The 16047-nt window shown below is 33.9% G+C and overlaps 1 protein-coding gene across 6 annotated transcripts in view; it reads left to right on the forward strand.

Moving 5' to 3' along the window:
* KCNH7 (potassium voltage-gated channel subfamily H member 7) overlaps window positions 1-16047 on the forward strand; it is a 508532-nt gene that overhangs the window by 71130 nt on the left and 421355 nt on the right. The window lies entirely within an intron of this gene.

The following is a 16047-nucleotide window of genomic DNA, read 5'->3' on the forward strand; positions in this document are numbered from 1 at the left end:
TGCCCTTGGACAGAAATGGTGGTTGGTGCTTTGACATGGGGAACCAAAGTGAACACTATAGCCTGTATTCACTTTTTGCAAGAGATGGAAGATTGTTCCTGGCCAAATCCTATGAAAAGACTGAAGAACCTGACAACACTTATGGAGCACTTTAATCCTTGATTCCCTAACCTTCCTTCATCCTCCTTTAAAAAATCCTACTGGCTTCTGTCACTCATTACTTGATAAAGTAATGATATTTCTTTCACCTCTGCCATTCGTGCCAGTTTTTCTCTATCCTATTTCCATGTTTATGAGCCAAATGTGGCGTTGCTTAACTAAGTCTGTGATTAGCTGATTCAAGAGTTAGTGTTGAATTGGATTGAAGATAGGACAGTTTTGACTTCAGAGGTAAATGGATGATGCTTGATGATCAGTGCTGTTGGTTTTTTCCCTCCATATGGTAAAACATAAAAAGGCACTATTTATAAAACTTAAACCCAGCCTCTGAAACTCTGTCCCAAATGATTAAAATTTGAGGCCTTTTATTTCTATTTTAATGTTTTTCCGAAGTTGTGTTTTAATCTATCGATAACAACTGACTTACTTTTATATGTCCTTTGATAGCCTTCAATTTACTAATTGCTTGTACTCCAAAATTTGTCTTTAAATGAATCATTTATAAACTTAAATTTGTTTTAAGTTAATAATTTTAAACTTGGAACATATTTTATTGTGGATACTACCTACTAACTATTCAGCTAACCCAAAACATGGCTGACTACCTTGCAAACACAAATCTATTTATTTCATATTTCTCTTAAATCTTTTATCTTTGTAATGTTGTAGGATACTATTTGAGCTTTTCAATTTACAACATGGCACTATATAAACAAGCCTTTGGATCCAACAATAACTTAAATGATACTTTTTAACTGGGGCTAACCTTGTTAAAATTTGTTCATATTAATTTAAAATCCTGAATTATAAGCTAAGACATGGGAAATTATAAGCTATTGGTTATTAAACATGTTTGAAAAATTTTTAAAAAGACTATGAAGTATTTGCCCAGAAATATATAGATCAATGTGATATGGTAAAACTGAGACAAAGGCCAACTTACTTATATAGTTACAGTATACAATAAAGATAATCTTTTAAATCTGTGAGGAAAGGGTGCATTAATTAATAATGTGGCACCATTTTAGTAGAATCTGGGGAAAAATTGACATGTACTTTAAACTTTACATTATAACAAATTCCAAATAGATGAGTTAAATATAAACAATGAAACTACAATAGCAGTAAAACTATGGGAGAAAGATGGTGAGAGCTGAAAAACATCTTTTTACCTCTCAAGTTCAGGAAAAAAATGTATGATTATCTTTGGGGTTGATAAAAATATGGGGACCAAGCTTTTATTTATGGTTTGTGGAAAGGTAAATTGGTAAAATTTCTATGACAGGAAATTCTGATATAACTTTAAAATTTTTTAATGTGCATACTGTTTACTTTTTTAAATGTGAATATACTTTAAGTTAGTAATTTCACTTCTAGAAATGAGTCCTCCAAGTACAATTAAACATACAAGTACATACGTGGTTATTCATTGCAGCAAAAGATTGGAAATACCATTTATGCCAACAAATATGACGTGGGTTAAATACATTATTTCACATTCATATTATAGGAAAACATGCTGCCATTGTGACCAGGAGGTTGAGACAGAGAGAGAGGATGCTTTTCATGAACTCTTCATAAACTTATAGGGAACAATCTCAAATATAAATTGTTAAATTTGTTTAAAAGCCAGAAGAAAACAATGTACAGAGCATTCTACCTTTTGTGTAGAAATAAAAATGGTGTGTGTGTGTGTGTGTGTGCGTGTGCATGTGTGTGTGTGATGTGCTTAGAACATCTCTGGAAGGACACACACACACACACACACACAGAGCACAGATTCCCCAGAAGCAGCGAAACTTCCCTGGAACAGTAGCTCAGTGTCTGCATTGCAGCTGGGAAAGAGACTTCATTTTATATATTTTGTACATGTTGAATTTTTAAGATATTGCCCATATGAAAATCGAAGTATGTAAAATGGCTGTTTTCTAATAGGTGCTTCTCAAACGTTATGCAGAAAACTGGAAGACGACAGCATAGATGTAAAGAAAAATGACAACTAAAATAAACAGGAATCAAACTTACCAAGAGTTCTCCATTAATCAAGCTTTTTTGTTCGTTTGCTTGCTTTATTGTTGAGAAACTCCTGGTCTTCTGATCATTCCTGGAACTTAGACTTACCAAAAAAATATTGTGACAACAAGGGGGTGCTGGACAGACTTGAAACACTAACAAAAGGGACTCTATTGCCATGTTTTAGACCTTCTTTTTATTGACAACTAGGTCGTTCACAAATTCACAAGCCCTTTCTTGCAGTTAGATTTTTGTTTTGTTTGCTTTTGCATAACTTGTTTCACCTCAAGGTACACGTGTAAAGGTGAGCAACGCTAACTAATGCTGAAACTGAACTTTCCTGATCAGCAAGGGGCACAGGTAATTTAAGCCTTTTTTCATTTGTCTCACACACACACACACACACACACACACACACGACTATTTCAAAAAGAAAATGAAGACTATAGGAAAACAAAAGCATGAAATGTCTTTTAGTAGCTAAAGTGGAGAAAAGGAGAAAATGAGTCTGAATAGCAGATCATTTGTTATAAAAGAAAAAAGATGCTCTGTAAACCCAGCTACTCAGGAAGCTGAGACAGGAGGATGGTTTGATGCTAGGGGTTTGAGACCAGCCTGGGTAACATAGTGAGATACAATCTCTATAAATACAATATGTAAAAATTAGCTGGCTTGGTGGGGCATGGGCCCAGATACTTGGGAGGCTGAGGCAGGAGGATCACTTGAACCCAAGAGTTCAAGGCTGCAGTGAGCTACGATTATACCACTGCACTCCAGCAGCCTGGGTAACAGAGTGAGACCCTATCTCAAAAAGAGAAAAATACAGAGAATTTTATCATGAAAGTGAAGTAAAATTCATTAATTTATTGTATTTTATTATATTTATTCTTTACTATATACTGAGCCATCACCATGACAGTAATATGACCACTTAAATTTATAGTTATCACCCCCTCTATTAAATTCAATATACATCTTTGTTATCTTTTACAAACACTACTCATTAGAATAGTGTGTTGTCATCAAAGTAAGACATATGTACCCCAGTCCCTATGAAGAAAACCTTGAAGCACATAGCAAAGAACCTACTACATATATTAGAAGCCCCACAGAATTCAGAGTATTGAAGTTGTTACAGAGAGCAAGATTGAAAGTGTGCACACTCATCCTTGTCAATCAGGGTTCTCACTCTTAACCACAATGTCAGAAGTAAACTGATGGTTGTTTGATATTTAGACAAGAAGATACATGTGAGTACATTTTTGGACTTGTACACATAGAGGGATTCAATAAAGTATCATCTGTTAGTGGAGTTCTGACATTTACAGCTTCATTTCATTTCCCTTTTTCTGCACCCTGCAATCAGGCTTTCTTTCTCTTCCACCTTGTGCTCTGAAGAGTAAGTTTATGTTGAATGTTGGTGTTAGTAGCAGCTTGATCTTCTGTTTTGTGCCTGCCTATATTCTTTTTCCTACTTCCTTACCCTTCTCCCAGTTATATCCAATACAATAAAGTCAGTGTAAATATTCATGTCAGCACTGTGACATTTTAATATTTTTTAAATTTGTTTTTATAGCTCTGATGTTTATGTGGTTATATATGTCTAACAATTTAAAAATATAACAGCTTTAAAAAATTATGTTGGCTAACCAAAATATGTTGGCTGAGCTCTCTCTGCCTATTTAAAGTAAATTTATTTTGGCTAGAGTAAATGTATGTATGATGCTTCATAACATGCTAAAATATCATGAATTTGGGGAAATAAATTTAAAGTTAAAACTGCATCTGCTTAAATATATTTATGTTTACATTGGATATTTTTACAAATGTCTAGTTTTTTTAAAAATAACTCATGAATTGATTTTTTTAGGCATCTGTATCTAAGCCTACAGTGCTTATTCCCTGTCAGTTTTGATATGGATTTTGTACTTGCAGTAATCTGTAGAGGGAGTGATTATTTATGCTTAGACATAATTCTTGAAAAAACAGGTATATTCTGTACATTTTAAAGTGCATTATATATCATTTTGCATTTCTAGCAGTTCATAATAATGACTTTAGAATAATAATGCTATTTTATACTAGATTTGATCATCTTTAACAATATTTAGATAATTGGAAAAATATATACTGTCTAATTATAAAATATAATGAGGGAGGCTACATGGAGAGAAGGCATATTTCCTTGGAAATGATTTCATTCTTAATACATATAAAATATTGCCACTGTGTGCTTTGAATTTTTATGATCATGCCATAAAATCAAAGCATCATGGATTCTTGTAGCTGTTGATATTTTTCTTTTATAAAATGAAACTTTCAGAGACTTCACGCCAACTATTGATTTTTCTCTTTCTGATATGCAGTACTCTGACATGAGATTTTCATGACACCTTAGGGAATCGTACAGTTGTAGTAATATACTATTAGGAAATTTTACCCATTTTTATGTGAAACATATAAGCAAGGGAAAAGCCCAATATTTGGAAGGAAAGAAATACTAAAGAGGAACTTTAAAAACACTGCCTACTGGTATAAAGTCTTTCCTTAGGGCAGAGAAGAGGACCCCTCACAAACACAGATTTCACACACACACACACACACACACACACACACATTCCTGTGGCATCTTTATTAAATTCCTCATATTGATTTTTTTGTAACATTGTTTACACAAAGGCAAAATAGCTACATTTTATCTGCAGAGACTACTATAGTAGTTGACAGATAGTAGGGACCAAATGAAAGAACCAATAAGCAAAAGGAGTAAAAACAAACAAACAAACCCTCCTGCTGCAAATGCCTTCCTTCCAAATTAAATTTCTACTAGGTATTCTACCAACTAAGACAACATAACCAGCCCTCTAACTTCTCCTGGTCATTCTTTTCTCTTAACCCAATCCCTATAACCCATTTCTCTCCCTACAATTTGGTTGAATTGCTTACTGTCTACAGATGCATCAAACTCTGGCCATCTTATTTTCTAACAATTTTGGAACTTTACTGATCTTTTAAGTATCAGCATGGTGAGAGAAACTAGAAAGAAGCACACTGTGTAACTTGCAGTGAGTAATTTGCAGTTTTAGATAATGAAAGTCAACTGCATATGGGTGCTATTTGCAATTAAAAAACTACATCTACTTGCTATATCATAAGTGGGAAGCAAATGGCATAGTAATAATTGATACAAGTAGATATAGGACTTTTGGGTTCAAAACTCATTCATTAAATGATTGTAAAAATGTTTCAAATAATATTTGTAGTGGTTACTGAGTACTTATAATGGTGCTTAATCAATCGTGGTTCCTGTCTTAAAGAATCCCTAATTTACAAACATCCATTTGTTTATGAAAGTAAATTTTCACAGTTGGACAAAGTTATAGAAACTTCAGGAAATCGGTTAGATGGAATCTTGGGGTAAGATTCCTGAAATACTCATATAAAAGTGGAAAACAATTAGAAAAAAGAGAGAATCATAGTAGCAGTTATGAATCTCATCATGTTTATCCTATCCATTGTATTATAAAATACTTTCAAGATATCATGATGAATGTGTTATTTTACTGGCTGAAGATTCTTTCTCTTCAATTTTAATGAACTGCTTAAATAATTGTTTCTTAAATTCATAGAATATATTGATTGCTTGTTCTAGATAAAACAGATTAAGACTCATATCTCTCATGCTTACCTATGCCTTTTCACTTTCATAAGCATATTTATATTACTTATATAACTTTATGTCTCACAACAATTTCATAAGGTGAACAGGAGTTATAATTATTGTATAAAAATAAATGAAGCTTATACTGATACTGTGACTAAAATCCAATTTTCACAGTTCCTCCAAACTTTCTTCAGATTCTCCAATAAAAGAGCTCAAACTTTCAAAACGCAAATACCTGAGACATTTAGAATGGGTTCTAAATGAGTGAAGCATACAGTCCTGCTAGTGTTGAGATGAGCGCCCCCCACCCCCACTAAACTTTGTGCAACAGTGTGGTCTTTATCAGTTTCACATCTGGCAATTAGATCAGAATGGATCTAAAATCCACCTTCTTTCTTCCCACTGCTCTCAAAAGCATAATTCTTCTCTCTACATCTCCTTCCTTCACCCTAATCCCCAGTGCTAGGCTCTGTTTCTTTCTAACAACATCTTTTATTAGCTCAAGTTATTTGCTGGCAAGATGTTATAACAAAAGCCATATATATATATATATATATATATATATATATATATATATATATATATGGGGGTGGGGGATGCTCATCTCAACACTAGCAGGATTGTATGCTTCACTCATTTAGAACTCATTCTAAATGTCTCAGGTATTCATATACACACACACACACACACACAAATATATTTGATACAAATGGATATAGAACTTTTGGGTTAAAAAAGTGGGCTTTTGTTATAACACCTTGCCAGCAAATAACTTGAGCTAATATGAAAGATCTTGTTGGAAGGAAAGAGAGACTGGGGCTGGGAGTGAGGGGTGAAGGAAGGAGATGTGGAGAGAAGATATACGCCTTTGGGAGCAGTGGGAAGAAAGAAGGTGGATTTTAGGTCCATCCTTATATATATAATTTCTTGATCCCTTTCAAATAAATGGTACATTGTGTAGAAACAAACAAACAAAAACATTAAGAAAAAGGAAAGAAGATATCTAGCCAGGGAAAATAAAATGGGTAGTTGGTGAAAAGCAGTGGAGAAAAGGTCAAGATCTAAAGAAGAGAGAGGGAAGTGGAAAGAAAGGAAGCCTTTGTATTCTGCGGAGGCAAAGAGAGCAACATTGAATTTTGGCTTCTGAATTCCTCTGCCCATTCCTAAGGGACTTGCCTTTGCTATTTTTTCCTTCCTTGGAAATTCAGCAACTCAACTCAAATTGGGTTAAGGGAGAAAAAAGTTGAGACTTATTGGGAGAATGGGAAACATCAGAATTAAAGGAATGTTTAACAGTCACACTCTAGGAAGGGGAGAGGTGCAGGCACAGCTGAGAAGCAGGTGGGGCTATACACTCAAATATCACCATCCACTCCTGTTGAATCCTTCATCTGTGCTTCTCCTTGTGTGATGCACCTCACACGCTCAGGCAGATTTCTTCCCACTTTTCGAAAGTGATAGGTAAAAGTTGCCAGATTAAAATTAGACTGCCTGACTTAGATAAAAACACTATCACTTACTTGTGCTAGGACTTGGGCAATGACTCTAATCTACAGTTTCCTCACCTGTAACATGTGGTGTATAACAATAGAGTTGCTGTAAAATGTTTAAAGTGCTTAGCAGAATATCTGAACTTAATAAATACGAACTGTTATTGCTGTAATCAAATCAGATATTTTGGCTTTGGGAACTCTTTTTTTTTTTTTTTTTTTTTTTTTTTTTTTTTTTAGTGCTTTCACCAGACAGAGACTCTCTTTAGTTATAGTTTGAAAACAACTCGAACAACTTGAGAAAGCCTCTGATATTCTGAACATATGTTCAGGTTGTAAGGACACAGGGATATTGAAACTCCAAGTTTGAAATAGGAAAAGAAGGATGTTTCCAGAGGAAAAGGTGGAAATGTTGCTAAGCAAACCAAACAGTATATGCTCACCATAGATGCCAGCAAAATCAATTCAATATCTACAATAGAACTCCCTCACTTAAGCTTGCTTGAGTAGCTTTCTAATCAAGACCTTGATATAGACAGGGATATAAACGTACGGGAAATGTAGATGAAGCAAAAGTATTGATATTCAATATGTGTCGTATGACCAAAAGAAAACTGTGGTACTTATTTTTGCAGAATAATAAAAACAAGCATATTTTTACTGTAATGTATCAACCTGACTCTTAGGTAGAGAATTTTATAAAGGCATTTATAAACTTAGAAATCACAGCCAAGCAACTAGAATGATAGAGCAATTATAGTTAGTTGCTATTCTACACATAGATAACGTATTGTTCATAAGTGAAAGAATAATACCCTGTGCAGATCTTTCTAAGGAAGTTTTGTTAGAACACATACTCTAGAGCAATCTTAAGTGTGCTGTTCAAAAGACCGTATTTAGGTATTCAATAAAGCATATATTTCAGAGGGAAAGTCCCTGTTGAGCAGATGCTGTGATGAAATAAAATACTGAAGGCAAGCTTATTTGTCTGCATACCAGACACTAATCATTTCTGGTGTAATTAGGTTTAAAGACAAGTAATTCACTACTTTTGATCTCATTTAGAATGCTAGTATATGGCTTAGAAGATATTATTTAGAGGAGTAATGAGAAGGGGGCCATTAATATCATTTCACTAAAAATAAAAATTTATACTATTTTGGACTTTTAGTGGTAACTAAGTGATTATACTCTTAAAATCTATGATGCACAAACCTTAAGGAGATGCAGAATTACTTCATGGATCCCCTGAATTTACAGGAGAAATAAGCATATCGGAACATTGAATAAATGACATGTATTGCACACATAGTGATTTTTTTCAAATATAAGAAGTTTATTGAGATTTATAAAATGTAAATTAAGACCAAAGTGTTATTTTTCTACTTGAGAATTTTTTTTAATTATGCAAGGTGGTTATTAAATGGGAAAATGTTTGAATCCTCCGCATTAGATTTCCACTGAACATGTCGTGTTTCAGACTACTGCAAAGTGTTTCTGAAAATAAATAAGTATTCTAGCTAGCTATCATAAGCTACACAAATTCATAGCAATAAGTAATTGTGTGCCACATACCATACACTTTGTTAACATAGTGAAAATACTAAGGCTTTTCCACTTAAGTGATATTATTGGCTTTCATTTTCAGTAAACCCACTACATGAAAAGTTATCACATACTCTTCAGGACATCGTATCTTTTGAATGCCTTAATAAATGGGACTCTGAAGCCAATTTTTGGCAATTTTTGCAAAGTTGAGAACAATTAGTGGAAGCAAATATACATTATTATCTAGAAAGTATTTATGAATTTGTGACATTAATTTGCTTCAAAATTTTCTCATTTTAAAAATTCTAAAAGCTTTTGTTCTCTGGATTTTTTCTTTTCCTTTTTTCCCTCTCTTCCTCTGTTCTTTGTTTTTTCCCTTCTTTCCTTCCTTCCTTCTTGCTTGCCTGCCTGCCCTCCTGTTCTTCCTTCTTTCGCTCCCTCCCTCTCTCCTTCATTTTAGTCCTCAATCTAACCACACCTAGCTTGCAACTTCTTTCCAATAAACATCAGTGATAAATCTAAGAGCAATCATTGTGATGTGCCCTTACTATTCTCAGGCTGTAGAGACTCCAGGACTTACATTATTCCAGAAGTTTGGTTGAGAAACCTTGATCGGTTAATCCATTGTGATCACCACTGAAAATGCACCCTGTTTGTCCTAGGGATCTACTCGAAAGATGACCTTTCTGCTGTCAAGTTTACTCCCTCAGTGATGGGCTGGCCTATTCTCCCCAGACCCCAATGATACCATGCAGCTTTCAGTCCCTATAAGACATACAACTTCCTAGGACCCGTGTGAGGCAAGGTTGTGCATCTCCACCATTAACAGAGAGAACAATCCAATTTACTCCTCTGGCTTAGCAGTCTTACCTTTCAATCCAAAAGTCCAAAGGTCTCTAATCTATTCCTTATGGAGGGTGTGGTTAAATACTCCCTTCACAGATCTACATTTTTATAAACAAAAAAACCTGTGACTCCTGGAGGTGAAAAAAAACCCAGGCCCAATCACTACCCTATCTAGGAAAAAATGGAAAGTTCCTCTCCTTTTTAAGAGTCAAAAATTTCTCAAGCCATTCTTTAACAAGGAATTTTCATTAAATCAATGAATTACACCATATTTGAATATTATTTGTGTCATCCTTTGTTTTATCAAATAATTATCTCTTTTTCCTTCATATTTCCTTGGCATCAAAATGCAGACCCTTAAATGTTATCCTGTGTGATTTTGAAATCACGAGACTTCAAAACTTAGCTAAAAAGCAGTAAAGTTGTTATTGCTTATTTGCTTTTAATTTTTATTGAAACTTGTGTAAATTGACTCACATTTGACATAGACAAGGCAAACCTATAAGAGGATTCAATGGTAAAGCCTTAGATATAGAAAATAATTTCTACTGAATGTAATGTTTTATCAGATTTGCTTAATTATATACTGGTTTATATATATGTGTGTGTGTGTGTGTGTGTATATACTTATATGTAGATACATATATACATATATATGTATATGTAGATACCCATAGTTATATTGTTTACATACATATAAACAATATATGTGTGCATTTATGTGTGTATATATTTTGGCTTTGGGAACCAATATACGTATACACACATACACACTCACACATATATACATATAAACTTTAAGTTACTTTTAAAAGCATGAGCTTCTTCAACATTTTTGGCTTTCTGTTTATTTAAAAAAATAAATGGTGTTCCAGTTTGGCTAAAGAACATGTCCTTCAATAACAATATAGCCTGGCTGCTTATACTGGGCCCTTCCCAATGTTTTTATCTGTCCAGGATCTCAGGGAACTGTCATCTCCTCCAGAGAACTTTCCCTGACTTTCCTCTTAGTTCAAGGTCTAGGTCCCATGTTTTTCCTAGAACACACTAATTAAACACATCCAGTTTTTCTTCAACATATATTTATTCAGCTCTTGCTATGTTTCAGTGACAACAGATCCCACGGAAACAACAGAGAATAAATTGTTTTTACTTTTTTCCTGGTAACTGGTGTTAGACCATATCTGCATATAGAATCTCCTTTATGAGTAGCTATAAATCTACTATTACTCACAAAGTACTTACTCTAGCTTTGGTTCTGCCCAAGTACAGTGAGCTTATTGAGAATAGGAAGATATCTCAGTTGTGCATGTTAATTCGTATGAATTGGAGGGCTGCGCATATAAAAATATGGCACTCCATGGCAGTGTGTCTGGCAAGAAGTCATTGAAAAACTAGGTAACTTGACCATAATTGTTCCAAGAAACAAGATATTCATCTGCTATTAGCTTTTACTCAGTTTTCATGACCTAGTTATTGCCTTGTGAGAAATCCAGGGTCTGATATGATGTATTCCCAGGATACAGGGGGAATTTTTTTTCACATCATTCTCTATAGGATGATTATGAACCTGTGGAAATGAGTATCTCTACATGGCAGTTCCTTTATCTAGAAATTTTGGTAACTGAGATATCTTTGCAGTCAATCGTTTCTAAGGCTGTACATATTGTATTCTGGGGATTACAGAGAGACATGGCTAACTTTATTATCATTCCAGGGAGATTTTGTTTTGTATTTCTCAGCAGATTTGAATTTTAGCAAAAAAGGCTATGTTATTTCATCAGGAACCTGGTTAAGACTACACTTTTGTAAAGGGAAAAAATTATTAAATAGACTAATGGAGAAACCTGAAAGGTTGTCATTAAAATCAGCTGCTTTTTCAATACACGTTGGGAGATTTGTTTGGGACCCTTTCTTCCAAATGATACTATTTCAATCATGCCTAACATTTAAATTTCTAAACACTGATATTCCCATTTTAATTATAGCTGGCACCAGAAGGAAATGGTAAAACAACAGATGATTACCTCAGTAATTTATTCCACATTTTTAACAGCTTTACAGATTCAAATAAAAAAATAATAATCTAAAAATGAAAAATGTACAACTAAAATTAAACATAGAAAAAAGTATTTTTAAACCAAGATTGTTTTTTCATTTTAACCTCTCAAAAAGTAGAAAGTAAATTTCACAGTGACGTTTAAACAGGACTTAATTTTACCATGATTTTATTTTGATGACTAACTTAGGCATTAAAAACATTGATATTGACTTTAAATTTTGTGATTTTTATAGCTAAAGCCTTAATTGTTGGTTGTTTTTGAATTTGTGTCATCTAAAGCAAATCTCACTTTAGAAATATCCTGTGTATAAGTTAAATTGTCCCTTAAAGCAAGTCTTCTAGATACTTTAATTTAGTTTAATTAACAATTTCAGGGCCAGGAACAGTGGCTCACACCAGTAATCCCACCACCTTGGGAGGTCAAGGCAGGAGGATCACTTGAGCCCAGGAGCTCTAGACTAACCTGGGCAACATAGAGAAATATTGTTTTTCTAAAAAAAATAAGCAAAAATTATCCAGACATGGTGGCACGTCCCTGTAGTCCCAACTACTAAGGAGGCTGAGGTGGGAGGATCCCCTGAGCCTGGGAGTTCAAGACTGCAGTCAGTTGAATGTGCCCCTGCACTCCAACCTGGGTGACAGAGTGAGATTCCTGTCTCTAAAAGTAAAATAAAAACAAGTTTAAATAGAAGCAAAAGAGTTGAAGTTTTCCTCAGATGTGACATAAAAGAACTAGGAGGAGTGCCACTTCAACAGCATTAATAGAGAGTCTAATATATGCCAGAATTTGTCCTAGGTTCTGCCTATAGCAGCGATTCCACTCTTAGAGTTTACATGCAAACCTGTGACCTTAACTAGAATTGGAACATTGGTACATCATTTGACCTCTTTTGGTTGTTTTTATATGTAAGATTGAACTCCTGTTTAAGCTCATACTATTAAAATGTTGATTTACTTTGAATGAACAATTTAAACAATTATATCAGACTCTTGAAGTCTACTGAATAATAAAACTGTGTCTTTATGTTTATAACTCATTTATGATGAATTATAAAAACTCAAAAACAGAATTTTAGTCACCATAATTAGAGTAGAACTCTTGAAATGTGAAACATTGAATTAAAAATATCACTTGCTTCTCTTTATTTATCTTAACTTAGCATTTTGATAACATTAAGATCTTAACATACCTAATTTAACCACAATAAAGCAGATATAAATAAGACTACCACTCTGGTTGAGTATACACCACTTCTGGAATTCTTCCTCATTTTTATTTAGATGTACCAAGTATATGCTAATGATTTTCTTTTCCAAAATACATGTTGACTATGGCTCATAGTATTTCATATCATACATAACATAAAATATGGTAAATGTTTTTATAATTCAATAATGAAATAATAATATCTGTCTGAATATGTCTGTATTGGATTGAAATTTTTATAATACTTTAAAGTAGGTATATTATATTTCCTTCAACTTATGTTTTGCTAAGAGCTATTCAATGTGAGCATCTTTAAAATAAAATCCATGCTCACACAGTGTCACACAGGATTCTAACTAAACAATCCTGAGCAAAACATGTAGGTCAAAAAACTACATTAAATAAAGAAAATGGGTAAACTTTTAGATGTTGATTTGTTTTGTGTTTGAGATAGAGTCTTGCTCTGTTGCCTAGTCTGGAGTGCAATGGCATGATCTCGGCACACCACACCTCTGCCTCCTAGGTTCAAACAATTCTTCTGCCTCAGCCTCCCAAGTAGCTGGGATTACAGGTGCCTGCCCCCTCGCACAGTTAATTTTTTTTTTCCTTTTTGTGTTTTTAGCAGACACGGGGTTTCACCATGTTGGTCAGGCTGATTTCCATCTCCTAACCTCAGGAAAACTACCCGCCTCAACCTCCCAAAGTGCTGGAATTACAGGCTTGAGCCACAGTGCCCAGTGTTTGTGTGTATGTGTGTTTGTGTGTAATAAATACATATTTTAACATCAACCATATAGAACAGATCCTCTGTTCTAAAGAAATGAAATAAATTGTTTTGGAAAAAGTGTTAATTTTTGTTGCTGTTGTTCTAGAGGAAAAAATAATGTCAGAGAATCTTAAACACAGATAGGAAGAATGCTATAAAGTAAGAAGCTTTGTATTTCTGGGAAGAGTGTTATTGTGCCAGTTATTAAGATCAGAACAGAGTAGTTGATTCCAGTGCAATGTAGTCTTAGCAATCAGGAATTCATATATTCATTTTGGAGCAAATTTAATTCCTTGCTAAATGACTCTTGTTCTTAGCAATCCACAAAAGCTGCTTTCCTAACAGTTTCCAAAAATTTACTAAGTTCTGACTACAGTGGCTTCCTCATAGTTTCATTTTTTTCTTTGCATTTAATTTCTTTGGATTTAAAGATTACTTCCTCTTGGTTTTACTTCTCAGTCTCCTTTTCTAGGTGATTTTTAAAACCCATCTCTCAAATTTCATACTCTCGTAAAAGTCAAGGTATTTCCCCAAGTTTCTGTTCCTGGACTTGCTCCTGTGGTCTTGTTTCAACAATTGCATTATTTTTTCCTATAATTTATTAATGTATACACCAAGCCCTGGTTTTTTACCTACTATCTGGATGTCTCCACATTGAAATCCTACTAATACCCCAATCTCTCTTCCTGTTGAAAACTACACCAATAAAGTATTTTCTTTCAAATCATTTGCTTTCTTATCTATTAACTTTTGCTAGAAATCTTGTTTCTTTTTACAATTTTTATACCATCTCTATCCCTTGTTCCAAAATTAATTGCCAAAGTTGTTGATTCGCTCTCTGCGATGTCTTTCTTTTTCATTCTCTTTCCATTTGTTTTCTCATTTCTACTACTCTTGTATAGTTTCAGACTGCTGCCTGTTGATCTATTGCAGCAATCTCCTTTCTCCCTTCTCTGTTTTCAGTTTCTTCCCACTCAAATTCACCCTTTGTTGTTATGAAAGTCATTGTGCTGGTTTGGCATTATGCACTCTGGGAAATGAAAGGCTATTTCTAAGGATATTATAGTGGAAATAATAAATATCATCATCATTTAATAAACTATATTATTCTCTTGTATTTGGGTAGCATTTGATCTTGTTCAAAATGCTTTTATATTCATAATTCATATAGATTATTGTAAATATTTAAAATTGTTATTTAATATAATGTTTAATCAAGCTTAAAATGGAAAAATATAAATAATCAGATTATAAACCATGTGAGTTACTACTCTGCAAATAGGTCTTTCACAACTTGACTTTGTTAGGCTTTCAGAGGACGAGAAAGCAAAAACATAAATTAAACAGAAAGAGGAAATAATTCTTAAACCCAAAATCATTTATATAGGAAATTTTATTAGCAAAGAAGGGTGAGCAGCTTGTTCCAAACTAATAAAAAAAATTATAAAATGAAATAATCCCATCTGCAGCAACTCCTCTAGGATGCCAACTGAGACATTACAGAATTAAAGTGTTTAGTTTCAACAGAACTGACTCCAACTAACATAAACAAGAAATTATTGAAAAAATATTTTAAACATTCTGCAACCTGAGTTGTGGCTGGATTCACTTTAGCACCACCACTAGGGTAGAATAGAACACCCACGGTTTTCAGCCTCTTTGCCATCTGCTCAGAATTTCTTCTCATGATTCGGATTCCCGAGAGCCAGCATCTGAATGGCCTGGTTTAAGTCCTGATTCTTAATCTCTCTTATTAGCTTCTGCGAAATTATAAATTCTATTTTAAATACAGAAAATAATTATGATAAAATTATATATGTGTCAGTTTCTTTAGGAAATTGAAATTGTATGTGAGTATGTTCCACATCTAACCAGGCCAAATTAAACAAGCAAAAAGACAGTGTGAGGAATATTTGGGATGACACAAGAGAATAAATATCAGAACAACCCCAGCAAATATTATCCATCCTCATGAATTTAGGGTTTCATCTTAATTGTTAAATGTGTTTTTGATGATGTTCAGGTATTTTCATTAGAAATCAAACAAGGATTGACTAGGTTCGACTATTATTAGTCAGGGGTTCATTTTTTTTTTTTTTTTTTTGAAAAAAAAGTGCAGGAGGCTAGAGTACAGTACAGAGGTACCACCTTGGCTCACTGAAACCTCTGCATCCTGGGTTCAAGTGATTCTCCTTGTCTCAACCACTGGATAGCTGGGACAGGAATGCACTACCACGCCCAACTAATTTTTGTATTTTTAGTAGAGGTGGGGTTTCACCATGTTGGCCAGGC

This window comes from Callithrix jacchus, chromosome 6, assembly GCF_049354715.1.
Source record: "Callithrix jacchus isolate 240 chromosome 6, calJac240_pri, whole genome shotgun sequence".
NCBI lineage: Eukaryota > Metazoa > Chordata > Mammalia > Primates > Cebidae > Callithrix > Callithrix jacchus.